Raw genomic sequence first — 13,781 nt, forward strand, 5'->3', positions numbered from 1 at the left:
TAACTGATCCACGTCCCTGCTTCTCACTGTTTCTAGGAAGCAATGATTGTAAAACCGCATGAATCACCTATAATGGGGTCAAATGATTGAACCTTTTCCTTTTACAATTGTGGGCAAAGAAAGGACCTTGGAATCACAACTCACAGAAGCCTATCAAGTTCAATGGCAAGTTCATGGAGTAATTGATGTCCCAGACAATGGTCATGCAGGACAGATGCTGGGCTGACATCATTCTGATAAAAGATCAAGGAATAGAATAAAGAAAAAGAAATAGTTAAATTAATTGTCCTTTCTTAGTTCTCTCTCTTGTTTCTTGTGCTTCTTTCCAGATTCGACATGTATGAAAACATGTTTCTAAGTGTGCTTATATCCATCTGTATGATCTATTCTTTAAGAAAGGAAAAAATAATGGCACCACACCACTCTGTCAGTTCACGATTCCTCACTATATGACCCGTATTGCAACTTATTTCACCATTTCCCTGGTGATGGGCATTAGAGTTATTTGTAGTTTTTCACTTATTTTTTATTTTTTAAAAGAGGGCGCGAGTGGGGGAAGGGCAGATGGAGAGGGAGAAATAGGATCTTAGTCAGGCTCTATACCCAATGTGGAGCCCTAGGTGGGGCTCGATCTCACTACCATGAGATCATGACCTGACTCGAACACTTAACCAAATGAGCCACGCTGGTGCCCCAGTTTTTCACTGTGATAAGCAGTGGGGCCGTGAACATCCTTGTGCTTTGGGACATGCTCTGAGCACACGTCTATGGGATACATTCTTAGAAAACAAGATTTAAAAATTAGATGGATGTTGCCAAATATGGAACCATAAAAATTTTAAGACAACCGCTAACCTCTTGTGAAGCTTATTCAAGGGCCTTGTGACTCCATGAACATGAGAGACCCTCACCCAATAATTCGGTCAGGACCATCCAGCTGGTGGAGGTACCATGCGGTCCTGGCACTTGCACGATTTCAGACTGGAGGACGCCTCGCACTGGGGAGGCTCAGGCTCATTGTAAACGGTCAATGCGGCCTGATGAAGGCGGCCTCTTGGTGACTTTGGTGAGTATTCATACATTCTTTGGATACTGCTCACCAGCCTAGGGTGGACCAATACACTTATGGTCTCCTTCCTCCCTTGGAGGTTTGAGGCGGCCCCCCGAAGGGTAGGGGCTCTGCTAAAGCACGTACCGTGCACTGCTCAGTTGTTCTGCTGCATCGCTGGCTTGAATTACCAAACTCCCTGAGCCACCCTGAGACCTGGGATGAATGTGAGTGCTCATTATCTCCAAAGCCCAGGGGGATGCCAGGTTGATTGTGTCTGACCCCGAAGAATCCGCCCTAAGGAGCAAATCATCTTCCCCTGGGACTTACTCTATTTATTTCCTCAGGATTGGGGCTGCTTGGAATCTAGCCAGGAACTCCCATTGTCCAAGATAGATTTGAATGGGAGATTCACACCCTGCCGGTTCTGCCTGCCTGGGGAGCAGAAGCATCTGGCAGGTGGGGGTGGGGGGAGGGGTCAGTGACAGATGGCTCCCAGAGGGTGCAGGCAGAGCTTCTGAAACTGTCAGGTGGGGGAGATTCCCCAAGTGACAGCAACGCCTTCAGCCCCATTTAAATTTTGATCTAATTTCTGCATGTGATTTCTGCCCCGACATTCTTCCAGTGACAAGGGAATAAATAGAGCAATGACAGGCCTCAATCATCTTGAGGCGCTCGGCAGGAGAAATCATGTTTTCTGCTCCTGGGATTGCCTGCTATAGAAGGCCGGGGTTTTCACCTCGCTTTTACAGAACTTGGGCCACGGAATGTTCTTTCTGCCTTCTCCAATGAGCTTCATATGTCATTGAGAGTAGCAGAAAGGGAATTGGGACTGTATGTTTGATCCATAAATCACTCATTAGCTCCATGGTAATCACTTGTTTTTTTTTTCTTGAGCATTTTTTTCTGGAGCCCTGGGTTTCAGAAACCGCTTGCTTGAGAAGCAAGACCTTTCAATGTTAGAAGGCATAATAATTTCTACAGCCAGTTTATTTGAAGAACTTTCTGTAGGGTGGCAAGCCTGAGACACAGTAGAGCACTCTGCCTCTCTCGTGCAGTGGAGAATTAAGGTCTCTGCACTTGCAGCGTATGAATTCACAAATGGGTTAGAAATGCTCACTTCCTCTTATAGTTAAGGGCAGAGTGAGGCAACCCAAGGGTGAGTGCCTCCTCTGCCCTTTAGTAGCTGTCTCACATTGGACAAGTCACTTCATGCACCGCGCCACATTTTTCATTCATCAGATGGTTATTGAATGCCGGTAGTGCAGGAAATGAATGAATGAGTTTATTGAGCACCTACTATGCTCCTGATGCCATGGTAGTTATCTTTTCCATCTCCTTCTCCATAAAGTGTAGGTTAATACTGCACCTGCCTTCTATCCCTCTAGAGTTGCCATGGGACCCAAACCAAGATAATGCATGAGAAAGAACTTTGGAAAGCAGCAAAGCATATAACTGTGGAGAAGTTTATTATCTTTGCTTTTAATTCAGATTGTCTACTTTTTCTATTTCCCCTTCCCATCCTTCCAAGCCTGCATGAGTTTGTCTGGGTGTGGCTTCATTGGGCTGATTATTCACCAGGCTCCCCAAGTCCAGTGCAGAAACATAGCTAGGAGTGTAACATTTCCTGCCAAGCCCACACCCTTTGGTACACGTGTCATTTTTAAATGTACAACATCAGTGGGAACATCAGCTTCCCACACACTGTGGGGGATTGAAGCTGAATACGTCTGTGAATCAAGTGAAGTTGACGGGCTGGGTTTGGTGCTGTTGTCCTGCTCATTCCCACCTTGTCAGGGACAAGATCTGAGCAATCAGATGAACTTGATCTATTGTAGCCAAAAGAGCATGGGCTCGGGAGTCAGCTTCTCGAACTGGTCTCTTTCTGTACCAGTTGCCAGCTGCATAAAGATGAGTTGACTCAGCTTAGGCAAAAAAGGGGATTTAGTGGAAGGTTCTGAGAACATCTAGAATCAGGGATAACTGGAGTCAGGGACTTAAATGCCTCTAGGACACTCTCTCCCCTGGATTTTTTTTTTTCTCTCTTTCTCATGTGTTTGGCTTTATTCTTTCAGTTTGGCTTTCTTTCCAGAGAGAGCATCAAGGTTTCTGGTAGCTCTTGCATCTCATGGATCCTAACTTTACCCTTAGAGAAGGCCTGGTCTCTTTCCTCAATTCCAATGTCAAATATCCTAGAAAAGAGGTTGGACTGCCCGGTATGGGCCAGGTGTCAGACCCATCAAATGTGGCAAGTTTGGGGACCGAGGGTGTCGTGCAGCAGAGACAAAACCATTTCCAGAGATCTGGGAAATTCACTGTAAGCCCGGGGAGAACCCAGTGATACAGGCACTTCACCTCTGAGACTCAGTTTCTCTTTTGTAAAATGAGACTAATAACACCATCCAAAGCCATAGTGAGGTACACAGCCCTCACATTTTGACACTTCCACCCTGTACTTAGATCTAGCCGGTACTGGGGGCTGAACAATAACGAGACAGGGCAGAAAATCTTTAACGTATTAACGCAAAGAAATTTGGTGACATGCAATATTTACTTTCACATACCAAAAGTATGCAAAGTGATTACTTTTACTACTGCCCAAAGCAGGGCTTGAACTCAAGACCCTGAGTTCCACACCTGAGCTGAGAGTAAGAGTCAGATGCTTAACCGACTGAACCACCAGGTGCCCCAAAGCAGTTACTTTTTATTTTATTTTATTTTTTTATTTAAAAAAATTTTTTTAATGTTTTATTTATTTCTAGGAGAGAGAGAGAGACAGCGTGAGCAGGGGAGGGTCAGAGAGAGAGGGAGTCACAGACTGAAACAGGCTCCAGGCTCTGAGCTGGCAGTCAGCACAGGGCCCGACGCGGGGCTCGAACCCACGAACCGCGAGATCATGACCCAAGCGAAAGTCGGACGTTTAACTGACTAAGCCACCCAGGCGCCCCCCAAAGCAGTTTCTTTTAAACAAAATTATTTCTTGGGTAAGACTTAAACTCTGGAATTCAGTGTCTAATTAAACAATACCTTTAAAAATGGTTAATGCGAATCTGGGAGTATTAAAAAATGCAAACCAATCTGAAATGTATTCTTTTTTAATGGTTTTTTTTTAATGTTTTATTTATTTCCGAGAGAGAGAGAGAGAGGGAGGCAGCGTGAGCAGGGGAGGGTCAGAGAGAGAGGAAGAAACAGAATCCAAAGCAGGCTCCAGGCTCTGAGCTAGCTGTCAGCACAGAGCCCGACGCGGGGCTCAAACCCACCAACCGTGAGATCATGAGCTGAGCCGAAGTCAGACGCTTAACTGACTGAGCCACCCAGGCGCCCCTGAAGTGTATTCTTACAGAATGGACAGAAAGACAAAAAGCACTGGTGTAGGCATAAAAGAACATAATTGAATATGAAATCTTTCTGTTTTATGTAAACCAGGTTTAAAACAAATAAAGGGGAGGCACTTGGGGGGCTCAGTCGGTTGTGTCCAACTTTGGCTCAGGTCATGAACTCACAGTCAGTGAGTTAGAGCCCTGCATTGCGCTCTGTGCTGACAGCTCAGAGCCTGGAGCCTACTTTCGATTCTGTGTCTCCCTCTCTGGGCCCCTCCCCCCATGCATGTCTCTATCTTTCTCAAAAGTAAATAAATATTAAAATAAAACAAATAAAGGGAGGGGCATCTGGATGGCTCAGTTGGTTAAGTGTCCAACTTCAGCTCAGGTCATGATCCTACAGTTTGTGGGTTTGAGCCCCACATCAGGCTTTCTGCTGTCAGCACGGAGCCTGCTTATGATATTCAGTCTCCCTTTCTCTCTGCCCCTTTCCTCCTTGCTTTATCTCTCTCAAAAATAAATAAACATTAAAAAAGAAATAAAACGAATAAAGGAATGGTAAAGTATAGAAAATTATAAGGACTAGTTTTTTAATGAATCAGAAAGTTAAAATTATAATAAACAAGTATATGAATGATGTGTATTATTATATATGTAATTTGCAATATACAAGAGTATGAGTATCAGTCTTTCTTTTATATTCACAGAAATAGCTAGAAGATCCCCACAGAGCATATTTCCTTGTGCTCTGGAGGAAGAAAGTTCTCCTTGTGAGCCAGAGTGATGCTAACATGAGCACTCTCTCCTAAGTGGCCAAGGGGATAGTTTCTTGATCACAAACTCAGCTGAAATTTACACATAGCTGTGAATGACTAGTCCAGGCCAAGGCAATTTGGGGGCAAATGGCTTTTAGAAAGAGTTGGAGGATATAGTTCAAGGCTCAAACCAGCTGTGCTCAGATCTGCTTCTGAAAAGCAGCGAAAATTGGAGGCCCCATCCTTTGAGGCCTAGCCAAATGGCCCTCCTGTCTGTCTCCCCACTTTCCTGTATCTTGCAGTTCTTACTTACCTCCTAGGATCGTGATGATTGGGACTAGAGCATTTAGCCACATGCCTAAGTAGATATTCAATGAATACAGATTCTTTCTCTTTTCTATAGCTCAAAAATCTTTAAAAAAAAAAGTCACAGGCACATAAAAAGGGCTGATTACAGACATTCAATTGTAAAAGCAGGCCATATGGCTCAAATATTGACTATGGTGCCCTCTGTTTGCTTAAAATTGGCCCAGAGGATCCCACAATGAGTCTCAGTTTCAAAAAATGTTTCAGTATTTGAAATACTTTCTGGCCCACAATGAATTAGGCAAGCTAGAGCACGTTTGGGGGAAGATTCACATGTAGCCCGTGAAAATATATAAAATGCTTATATTGTATCTTATATTACACCGATGCACGAATATAATTATAGTGCGCGGTATGCCAAAGGCTCAAAATAGCAGAACATTTATTGAAATTGTAGTTTAGGATTTCTCAAATCACAACCTTGTCCTAAGAAGTCTGTGTCCTCGTGACATTGTCAGCCCAATAAAAAAAACCAGGAAATCGTCTATCATCTGAATGTGAAGCCTCCATCATATAGGAAAACATTTCTAACTAGATGTGTGGCTTTGGGCAAGCCATTTGATCTCTTCGACTTGAGAGACATTTTTGTGCCTGCCGCATGCAAGGCTTTGTGATGGACTTCTGTGGGGTGACTCAGATATGCCTTTAAGGTGTGGAGCCTGAGTGACGTGGAGACTGGGGTGCTTTTTAAGCAGCAATGGGGAAAACAGCAGGAAGAGTTAGTGGGGGGGAGGGGGAAGCATGACACTTGTGGTTTTAGATAAATGAAATTAAAGGTCCTAGTTGGATATTCTGCACAAACTTTTTTTTTTATTGTTTAATGTATTTTAATAGCAAACTTACAGGAACAGCACAGAAGACAGACAACATTAAAAATATGTACTTGCATGTAGAAAAGTACTTTTCAGTTAGAAAAGTTTAGTGGATGGAAGGAATCTACCGTATGATTAAAAGGCTACAAACACCATTTAGTTGCCGTCAATAAGAAATTTACTTGTTTAAAAAAAAATCCAAATGCTGGCATTGTCCAGAAAAATTTAACAGGTTTATTTATAATTGCTATAAAGTTGAACTGCTGAAACGTGTTCACCGAAGCGTTTTGACTCGCATTAATGCTTTATGTCCCCGTATTTATATTAAAAATCCACACACAAATGAAAATAGAAAAACTGCCAATTCCTGATTTCTGTCCCCTATTTTTCCATTTGCAATCATATACTTAGGTACCTTTTGACCCCATGGAAAAAAAATATCTAACGTTCAGAACTACCAATAACGGGAAGAAGAAGAAAATTTTTTCTTTCTTTTTAAGAATGAATTGTATCCCATCCGAGTGGCTTCTTAAGCGCGCTCTCCACGTATGCGGCGCGCTAGCTGGATGTCTTTTGGCATAATTGTTACACGTTTGGCATGGATAGCGCACAGGTTGGTGTCTTCAAAGAGGCCCACCAGGTAGGCCTCGGAGGCCTCCTGCAAAGCACCGATGGCTGCGCTCTGGAAGCGCAGCTCTGTTTTGAAGTCCTGAGCAATTTCCCGCACCAGACCCTGGAAAGGGAGTTTGCGGATCAGAAGTTCATGGACTTGTGATAACATCTGATTTCACGGAGTGCCACGCTACCAGGCCTGTAGCGGTGAGGCTTCTTCACCCCTCCGGTAGAGGGCGCACTCTTGCGAGCGGCTTTTGTGGCCACTTGCTTCCTCGGTGCTTTACCCCGAGTGGATTTGCGGGCAGTCGGCTTGGTATGGGCCATGGTGCTGGAACCTCCTTACTTACCCCCTTTCTCCTTCGGCTGGAGCTCGGCGAGCGAGAGGCAGCGCTGGTGTTAGTGTGCGGCTGCGAACACAATTATCTTGCCGCAACTTCTAATAGGCAACTGAGTTGTGGACTCAGAGCTTGGGAGGGTTGTAGCAACTGGAGACATAGATCTGAGAGCTGCTGGAAGTGATAGTTGAGTTTGATTGAATCTGTATTGATTAGGTTGTAGGTTCAACTGATGTAATAGTGATGCCCAAATAATAGTAGCTTAAACCAGATAGAAGACTCTTTCTTTCTTTCTTTTTTTTTTTTTTTAAGATTTTATTTTTAAGTAATCTCTATGCCCAATGTGGGGCTCACACTTACAACCCTGAGATCAAGAGTTACGTGCTTTACTGACTGAGCCAGCCAGGCTCCCTTAGAAGTGTATTTCTTTCTCTGTCACCTAATAGTTCAGGAAGGAGTCTAGGGCTGGTATGGCGGCTATGGGAGGTCAGAGACTTACACTCCTTCTCTCTTTTTGCTTCAACAACCTCAGGGTCGTGACCTTGTGCGTATGGTACAAGATGGCTCAACACTACCACATTTGCACGTCCAGCCAGTGGGAAGGGGGCGGGGGGAGTAGGAAAAAGATATGACCTGAAAGCATGATGGGACCAGAACCCCAGTCTTTAGCTAGACGTGGCTGCCACAACGAAGGTCACATTTCTTGTCTCCCTTGCAGATAACCCGTTAAGGGGAGGTGAACAAAAGACATGTGAGCAACTTCTAGGTTCACTCTGTAAACATGTTTTGACTATCAATATATCCTTGCACACTCAGTCAGAGAGGGCAGTGTTGACAAAGCCAAAGTAAAAGGAGTCTTCTTAAAGGGGGTTTTTACCATGCTGCTGGCAGGTCACGGAGGGTGGGGCCTGAAGGCATTCTTTAGTGGCTCTTAACCAGGCTGATTTTGCTTCCAGGGGATATTTGGCAATTTGTGGAGACAGTTTTAACATTTGTGACAACTCGGGGGAGGGGATGCTGTTAGCATCTAGTAGGTAGAGGCCAGAGATATTACTAAACACCCTGCAACGGGCAGGAAAACCCCCAACAACAAATAATGACCCCGGCCCCAAGTGTCAATCAATAGTGTGGACAAGAGAAACCTTGCGTTAGGGGATTAGGGGGTGTGTGGTTCCCACCCTTTGCTACACAGTAGACTGATCTGGGAACTTTTCAAAATCCTGATGCCCGGGTCACACTCGGACCAATTAACTCCGTAGCTCAGAGTGAGTCTAATTACCTTATTTCTTAAATCCCTTCCAACTCCAAAACTACATGAGTAATACAAAAGCTTGAATGCCGCATTTACATCCAAATTTCCAAGTAGCTGACAGTGTGACTCCAATCAGTCTCTGTTATCTGGGAAGCCCCGTTGGGTCCAAGTCTGTGAGGCTAAAACAGAATGGGGATTTCTGCACGTGCTCAGCGGTGAGGACGATCAATCAGTATCGGATCTCTACGTCTTTCCCACATTTTCCTGTAACTTCTATGGGGTGGGCTGGGGAAGTTAGGGAAGATCAGAGTCTTTCTGGGTCACGTAAAGGCAAATAAATGACTAAGAAGAAAAAATATCTTTGCCCCACACATACGCATGTGATAGAGGTTTATCCTTACTTCCCCTCTCTCAGCCAATTTGCTGCAAAAGAGGGGAAAGTCGCTTGTGCTGGAATAAATTACTTTGCAAGGTGGCACCACACAGAGGCTGGGGTTTACGACCGCACTAGGGGCACGATGGAGGGGCAACGGAGGTGCTTGTGAGGACCTGTGATCCTTATTGAACCAGGCAAGGGAAGCCAGGCGGCTCTGTCTCCTTCTGCGGAGCTCTGAAAGCAGGAAGGAGCTCGACTGCCTAATTGCCCCATATGCTGGTTTTATTTGGTGGCTCAGCTGGGTGGAGTGAACTCTAGGAAGAGATGCATTCATTTTTAGTTACCTCACCAGATTGCTAATTTTCACTCTGGAGGCATAAATCACCATAATTGCTGTAAACCCCAAGCGGAGAGGCAGCTCTACTGGCACAGGGCAGCAGCTATTGCCAAGGCCAAAGCTCTTGGACCTGAGGCTCGGGCCCGGGGAGCTGGGGAAGGCGTCTTATACAGCTTGCTCTGCGGGGCACTCCAGATTTTGGATGGAGGCCATGCTGGGAACTCACCCTCCTTCGCTCGGGTGGGGGAAGAACGGGAGTTTCCAGAGAAGCGGTTTCTTTTGAATTTAGTGGCAAGGGCGTGCAGATTAACTCAGATCTCTGGTCCCGGACTCACTGGACAGCTGTTTACATGCTTGGCTTGCAAAGAGAAGGTCAGCCCCTCTTTATTCTGGTCTCCTCCCATTCATACACTGCTTGGTTGGCTTGTTTTTTTGTTTTTTGTATCTCTCCTGAGGAAAGCCTTAAAAGTTCTTAAAGAATGACCTCAAACAGAAATTTGAGGCTGCAAAAATATCACTAGAGAAAAAAGAAGTCCAATGTAACTTGTCACTTCGTTGCCGGCACTTCTCATAGTGACTTGTAAAAATTTCTTCTTAAAGAAAACCAACCCAGAGGCACCTGACTGGCTCCGTTGGAAGAGCATGTGAGTCTTCATTTTGGGGTCATGAGTTCGAGCCCCGCCTTGGGTACAGATATAACTAAAAATAAATAAATAAATAGACTTAAAAAAATAAAGAAAACCAATCTTAATTAAGTTTAAGAAGCAGGGTCACTTAAAGGATGATTAACTCATAAATAAATATGTGAAAATTCCTTACCACCTTATCATTCTCACAGAAGGTGAGGGGGTGGAAATGAGAGAATAATCTTTGTTCGTTTTCTTTCTTTTCTTTCTTTTTCTTTTTCTTTTTCTTTCTTTTTTTCTTTTTTTTACAAAGTTCACATTGCAAGGGTATCTGGATGTCTGATTTTTTTTCTTTTTTTCCTGATATTTAAAAAATAGGCCTTAAAGTGAGGAAGGAGGAAATTTGTAATGAAAAAGAAAGAGCTTCTTCTTTTATTATTATTTTTAATGTTTATTTATTTTTGAGAGAGAGACAGAGTGCAAGCGGGGGAGGGGCAGAGAGAGAGGAAGACAGAATCTGAAGCAGGCTCCAGGCTCTGAGCTCTCAGTATAGAGCTGGATGTGTGGCTCGAACTTGTGAACCACAAGAGGTGAACTTGAGCCAAAGTCGGACACTCAACTGCTTGAGCCACCCAGGCACCTCAAGAAATAGCCTCTTGAAGAGGAATATTTTTTGCTCAATACCATGAAGCTTTGGAGAATTGCAGCCAAAGTATCCATTATTACTGATGGTACGTTGATGATCTAACAAGAGAGGGAATTGTAGGTCAGGGACATTTAGGGCAAAACTGAGGCTGTGCCTGGGCCTAAAAAGATAAGGCTGAGGGGCGCCTGGGTGGCTTAGTCGGTTAAGCATCCGACTTTCGCTTAGGTCACGATCTCGCGGTTCGTGGGTTCGAGCCCTGCGTCGGGCTCTGTGCTGACTGCCAGCTCAGAGCCTGGAGCCTGTTTCAGTCTGTGACTCCCTCTCTCTCTGACCCTCCCCTGCTCACGCTGTCTCTCTCTCTCCTAGAAATAAATAAAAACATTAACAAAAAAAAAGATAAGGCTGAGGAATAATGGATGGCAGCAGGAGAAACTGTGCTGTGAGATGACCCTGGCCCTGGGCTGCCCTCCCCCTCCCCCAGCTGCCCCCAGATGACAGGGAGCAGACCTGCTTTGTTTTTCGTCTTCCCATCACCTGCCCTTGTGTTTAGGCAGCAGAGCGACCAGAGTTGTAAACACAGCTCTGCCACCAGCCTCGGGTGCAGCATTTAGAGTATTCTAGTTCTTCCTTGATAGTTTCCCACCACCTTCCAGACCCCTAATGGTCCTTTCCAGAACCTACCACAGTGCCCGGTCACAAAGTAGTTGTTTAAGAGGTGTTTGGAGGACTTGATGCAGATTTAGAGAAGAATTTGGGGGAAGAGCCAGAGGGGTGTCTCACTACTTCACTTGCTCCGGGGTCCTGCATCAGGGAGGGCCTTGGATGCAGAGGCTTAGGCCACGTTTATCAATGTTTTTGGGTTTCATCAGGGCCCCAGGGGAGCAGTAAGGGAGGCACCATTTTTTTCTGAAGTCCCCCTGGATTAATAACAGTAACAGCTGAGCGGCAGTTGTATGCTTACAGGGAAATCATTCTGATTTTGCCTTCCAGAGCAGAGGTGTTTCTCCTGAGATCTGGGTTTCTCCCCAGCAGGAAAAGCTGGGGCTGTCTGGGTTGTGGCAATACCATTTTGTTTTGGTGACAGGAAGTCCCGTGATTTCTCTCACCAGATTCCCTGAGGATGCCACCTTCCAGCTACACACACTTAGATGATTTCTGCCCTCCCCTATCCAATCTAGGGTTGCTAAGACGTTCAGTATCTTCTGCTCTGCTTTCTTAAACAAAATGTTTTAAATGTTTATTTATTTTTGAGAGGGAGACAGAGTGTGAGCAGGGGAGAGGCAGAGAAAGAGGGAGACACAGAATCCAAAGCAGGCTCCAGGCTCTGAGTTGTCAGCACAGAGCCCAACACAGGGCTTGATCGATCCCACCAACCGTGAGATCATGACCTGAGCCGAAGTTGGACACCAACTGACTGAGCCACCCAGGAGCCCCTGTGCTGCTTTCTACCTTCCCCAGCTTCTTAGCCAAATGCCAGAAGCTGTGACTAGTCTCCGGGACAGAGCAGAAATCATGTGGGATTTGCGGTTTGGGCTGAACACGTGTCAGTCTGGGAACACAGAAATGCAAAGTCCTTGTTACTACAAAGAGGGTGGAGGAAGTCATTTCTTACCTGTATTGGGTGGTGGTGAATGTGGTGACCAAGTATGCTAAACATAGGCTCTTTGTTTGAATATATATATATTTTTTGGTGAAGGTAAATTATTTACAGGGAACTGTCAATGGCTGTGCTAAAAGGGCTGCATGGAAGCTATCCAAGGGAGCAATATAATAATGGGCAATTGATTGTATCTGATGATATTAAAAAATATATCTGTAACAACCAAAGGACAATTAGAATGCATTTACTTTTGGACTGCATTTGATTCAGTCTCTCTCTCTTTTTTAAGTTTATTCATTTTTGAGAGAGAGAGAGAGTGGGAGCAGGGGAAGAGCAGAGAGAGAAGGGAGACATAGAATCGGAAGCAGGCTCCAGGCTCTGAGCCGTCAGCACAGAGCCTGACACGGGGCTCGAACTCATGAGAGATCATGACCTGAGCTGAAGTCAGACACTTAACCAACTGAGCCACCCAGGCGCCCCTGATTTAGTGTCCCTTAAGAGAAAGAGGATTCCACATGCATCTGTGTCTGGGCTATCAAGTTCCATTATCTATGCTTTTATTTCTTTTCCTTTGGCCTCAAGAAAATTATTTGGTGTTACAGGAAATACATGTATTGCATAACAAACTTGCACTTGTGAAACATGCCTGTGTAAATAAATCTTTTTTTTTTTTTAATGTTTTTATTTATTTCTAGGAGAGAGACAGCGTGAGCAGGGGAGGGTCAGAGAGAGAGGGAGACACAGACTGAAATAGGCCCCAGGCTCTGAGCTGGCAGTCAGCACAGAGCCCGACGCGGGGCTCGAGCCCACGAACCGCGAGATCATGACCTAAGCGAAAGTCGGACGCTTAACCGACTAAGCCACCCAGGCGCCCCCTGTGTAAATAAATCTTAATAAGTCTTCCTGTTCCTATTTACTGTTGAGATGTATATTCAATAAGTCCCAAATAATTCTAAAAGTTCTTACAGTTTTTACTGCTACTCATACTATTACCCATTGTAGTTCTATAGCTCTTTTCCCCACAAAGATTTTAAGACAAAACAGAGTCTATGTGTTCCCCTCTTCTGGTTAAATATCAGAGAAAAGCAGAATATAAATATAACATTTTTAAAAGTCAAGTAGCACAGAGAAAGGAAGTCAAGTGGAGTAAGTCCCTAATATCCTGATTCCAAGCTGGCAAGTTGAGCATGTTGAAGGATTTTCCTTTCCATTCATGGGGAAGAGGAATCAGTGCAGTACTGATCCTTAAGGGCCTGGAAACACTGAGCTCTTGTAGTCAGTGAGAATTTCTGCTCCAGGAATTGCTCTGACATTTCTAAGCCCACACAGAGATGTTGGAGGGACAGAATCCAAGGTGCAGCAGTATAATGTAGCCTGAAGCTAAAAGCGAAAGGGTCCAGTTTCCTCCCTTTTACTTGATTGGAGGGCCATTGACCTTAGGGTGCCTTCATTTCCTTATTCCTCCACACAGAGCAGTGTGTGTGGGAAAATCTTTAATGGTTAACCCTTAACTGACTGAGCCACCCAAAATTATTTTTATTTGAGAGAGAGAGAGAGAGAGAGAGAGAGAGAGATTGTGAGTGGGGGACAGGGGCAGAGGGAGAGAGAAAATCTTAAGCAGGCTCCATACTGATCCTAAGCCCAACTTGGGGGCTTGATCCCACAACCCCTAGGATCCTCTTGATTTCGGCTC

The 13,781-nt window shown here is 44.8% G+C and overlaps 1 pseudogene; it reads right to left on the minus strand.

Moving 5' to 3' along the window:
• Positions 1-6,521: 6,521 nt before the first annotated feature.
• On the minus strand, positions 6,522-7,243 carry LOC120222906 (annotated as a pseudogene).
• Between the last annotated feature and the right edge of the window lie 6,538 nt (positions 7,244-13,781).

Source organism: Hyaena hyaena, unplaced genomic scaffold (assembly GCF_003009895.1).
Source record: "Hyaena hyaena isolate Hyena2069 unplaced genomic scaffold, ASM300989v1 scaffold_925, whole genome shotgun sequence".
Lineage (NCBI taxonomy): Eukaryota > Metazoa > Chordata > Mammalia > Carnivora > Hyaenidae > Hyaena > Hyaena hyaena.